Genomic DNA, 4357 nt, shown 5'->3' on the forward strand with positions numbered 1-4357 from the left:
AGGGACTTTCTGTTTGCAAGGCCCTTAACCCTTTAACACCTGAGATGTTGCTTAAACACAAGATCTTTAACATACTGTAATTTTTAATTGTTAACACAATAATTCCAGTAGATTTTGAAGGAGAAAAGGGGCTTGTGTCTCTTTTCTCCTTCAGAATCTGCTGGAATTATCGTTTTAACAATTACCTTTGTGTTCAAACAAGGTATTTATTAGTGGCAAACTATGACGTGCACAGAAGTCCAACAACAAAACACAGCTCAAGTTCAGGTCAGGGAGGCCATTCCTGCCAATCACGCCCCATCAGGTGCCACCGTCATTGCCCATGTGGGCATTGAAGTCCCCCAGTAGGATGATGGTGTCCCCCATTGGGGCACTTTCCAGTACCCCTCCAAGAGACACAGAGAAGGACTAAGAATTGCTGTTTGGTCTTTAAGCCCAAGACGAAGGGACACGACCTTCTCGTCCACCGGTGTTAACTCCAACACTTAGGCTGGGGGCTCACGAGTAAGCCCACATTGGCCCACTGCTTCTCACCACGGACAACTTCAGAATGGTAGACTCCAACCTGTCTCAAATGTCTGGAGTTTCAGAGCCTAGGCTGTGTGTAGAGGTGAGCCCGACTATATCTAGATGGTATCTCTCAACCTCTCGCACAAGCTCAGGTTCCTTCCCTCCCAGAGAGGTGATATTCCATGTCCCAAAAGCCAAATGCCATGACCGGGGTTTGGGCCACCAAGATGCTCTCCTTTTGACTGCCACTGAAACCACATTGTGCCAGTCCCTTCTGAGCTGTCCTACAGGTGATGGGCCTACTGGAGTGTGATTCTACGTTGCTTCTTTGAGCTGGACCCAACCGGGACCCGTGGGAGGAGCCCCGGTCACCAGGCGCTTGCCTATGAGCCCCAATCCCAGGCCTGGCTCCAGGGAGGGGTGACGGTGACGCCAATCCGGGCGACGTAACTGGATCTCGGATAATGCTACTCATGAAGGGGTTGTTAGTATCAGGACAGCCTAGGCGGGAGATTGATGACCATTTCAGGCAACCTTTTGGTTTTGGACACTTCGTTCCAGTACTCACCTATGGCCATGAGCTCTGGGTCATGACCGAAAGAACGAGGTCCCGACTACAAGCGGCTGAAATGAGTTCTCTTCCAGAGGGTGGGTAACGTGAGAAGCTCGGTCACCCAGGGAGAGCTCGGAGTAGAGCTGCTTCTCCTCCATATTGAGAGGAACCAGTTGAGGGGGCTCGGGCAGTTGGTCCAGATGCCTTCTGGGAAAGCCCAGGGGAAGACTTAGCACATGCCGGACAGACTATGTCTCTCGGCTGGCCTGGGAACGCCTGGGGTTCCTCCAAGAGGAGCTGGAGGAAGTGGCCGAGGAGAGGGAAGTCTGGGCATCTTTGCTTAGATGCTGCCCACGACCTGGTCTGGGATGAGGGGAAGAAGATCGATGGATGGAGTAGCAATTAAAAATCCCAGTCAATCAAAAAACAAACACTGGAGCTCTGGTGTTTAAGGGTTAAACATTTCCTCTGACTCTTGGGGTGATCCTGCTTATCTAGATGGATCCTGCTGTAGGGCAATAGAAAACACAACAACTGATCCAGGTACAGGAGTTTGTGTTGGAAGTTGCCCAAAAGCCCACGAAATGAGCATCTTTGCAGCCGAAAGTATTCCTGAACAAAGAGTAATCCCGCCGTCCTTTATTCCCGGTTGTATGTTAGCTGCACCGGAAATTAGAAGTCAGAACATCAAAGGTTTTTTTTTAAAAAAAGCATTAAACTTTGGCCTGAAACACAATTTCCTCTTGTTGCTCCTCCTTCCTTGCAGCTTTACTCCTTCACTTCTTAACGTTGGAGCAGACAGCGTGACCCGATGATGCACTCTTTGACACTACAACTTCACATAAGTCCTTCAAAGCCTAAAAAGCCTCTCTGCTGAGCGATAGAAATCAGGAAAAAAGTTCAACGAAAGCCTTTTTCCCCCAAAAAAGATGTACAGATCCAAACTAAAATTGAGTTTCCGTGTTTCCCTCAAAGGTCTCTTTGTGGTTCAACAGACATCATGCACCCTTTGAGAGCTCAGAGAACATTCCAGAGTGTTTTATTACTTTTTGAAGCCCAACATTTTTGCTCATTATATAAAACTAATAATTTGTGAGGGCAGAAAAACCATTGCTATAACTATTAAAAAAGTTTTAAAATGAAAAGGTTTTAGAGAAAACAGGAATGCATTTGGAGATTTATCTCACACTTGTAGGTCTGACTTTAATGGAGGTAATCATTTTACACAATTATACGTTTTCATTACACACGTGCAGTCACACAGCTGATTGCCTCCATATCCATGCAGACATTCATGCAAAAGGAACCCCGACCCAGTATTGAGAAAGTAAGAACAGGATTCAGAAGACTGATATTTGTGCTGCTAACATCAGTTTCTGATTGATCTGATGGGATAATGTTGTTTTCAGAAATACTAAGTTTTAGGTTTTCATCATGAGTGAGTCATATTCACAAAACTAAATGAAATAAAGGCTTCTATTAGGTTAAAATTAGGATCAGCTCAAAGTGAATGAAAAACCAGAATGTAATTTTGAAAATAAAATTTGAAGAGTTATTTACTTAAAAGTACTCATGGTAAATTGAAAAAAACGAGAAAGAAAAATTGTTTGAAAAAATTAAAGAAATGTTGAAAACTTGAACAAAAAAAAAACAAAAAATCTAAAACTCAGCAAGTGAAAAGTAATCTTCATGTGTAACAGCTATTATTTAGTCTTTGCATTCAGTCCTCAATTTACAATTTCAACTCAGAATTTTCGTTTTCAAGTCTTATTTTACGTGGGGGCGGGGCTTGAGTCCATTGACTACTATAGGACATGGTTGACATTGGGTGACAGAACATTTGATGATGTCATTTCTGCTCTAGAACAGCATCTTTGTGTTGCCTGTTATCCCACTTCTAATTAGGGATGTCCCGATCAGGTTTTTTTGGGCCCGATTCCGAGTCATTTGATTTTGTGTATCTACCGAGTCCCGATCCGATACTTTTATAACACATTTAAAACATGAATAAATTGAAGAAACAGATTTGTGTTGTCTCTTATTTATATTTCATTAACCTTCTTTTATCATTAAAAACTTCAATAAAACACAGTTGCTAGTGGAAAAATAACAAATCTATGAGCCTATTTATGTTTTTAAAAACAAAAAAATCACAAATAAGTCGCTCCCGAGTATAATAACACCCCTGCCTAAACTTTGAAAAAAACAGCAACTTATACTCCGGAAAATACTGTAATCTTGTTTTTATTCAGCATCTGCTTACTTCTTCTCTCTGTTTGTGTTTCCTGGTAGATACTTGCTGTGATCAGTAATTCTGTTCAATTGCAAAACCAGAATCTATAATAGTCCTGGACATTTGACCAGCAAATCTCCATCAACATCAACACTTTATCAAACTGTTGCTACGCTCAACTGCAGGAGGAAATTCAGATGTAAAGAGATCCAGGAGCCAAAATATCAGGTTGGTCAACATTTATAACTTTAATTACTATAAGTGTGAGAGAAAATTCTAGAGCAATAAACAAAAAAAGCCCAAATATGTTTAGTTTCAAGCTTAAAACAGGAAAAAAATTAAACTTCCAGAACAAGCCGACACTGAGGACCCAGAGACAGCTCTGATATACTGAATCAATCAGCTTGGGCAACTGTGACAGCTCCATGGAGGGAGAATTCTGGAGAATTCATCTCCTACCTGCACAGAAATCCTAACCTAAGAAGGGAACTTGAGAAACATGAAGCCGTCCTCACACTCTACTGATAACACTCAGTTCAGTGTGGATGCATTCATGATCGTTCATGCTCAACACGAAAACACATCAAGCTTGATAGACTGCAGTTTGATTTATTGCAGCTGTTTCAGCATTTTGGTTTCAATTGACAAAAACAAGCACAAGTGAAAAATCTGTCAATCAAGATTAAATAAATGTTTTTCTATCAAAAAGAGTTCTCTTTCAAAATAAATTAAATATTCATAAATTATTGATTAGAATGACTTTTTTAAACTGGTTAATGCATCCCTTGATGTGTCTTTAAGTGATAAAAATATATGAAATAGTTCAAATATATGCTCTTTTATCTTTTTTACACTTGAGACACCCATCATTCATGTTTCTCAGAAAAAAAATGTAATTTGACCACAGAAAGCTGCAATGCTAGTCCTGTAGTAAAGCTTAAAGTTTGTTTGAATTATAGTATGTGAGGCAACTGAATCAGTTATGAATGTTTATGGTTTGTTCTGAATGTTCTGTTAGTGAGAAGTTTTGCTGTTGTCATTTTGTCTTTTTCAGGAGGTGT

The sequence above is a fragment of the Oryzias melastigma genome, linkage group LG21 (assembly GCF_002922805.2).
Source record: "Oryzias melastigma strain HK-1 linkage group LG21, ASM292280v2, whole genome shotgun sequence".
Lineage (NCBI taxonomy): Eukaryota > Metazoa > Chordata > Actinopteri > Beloniformes > Adrianichthyidae > Oryzias > Oryzias melastigma.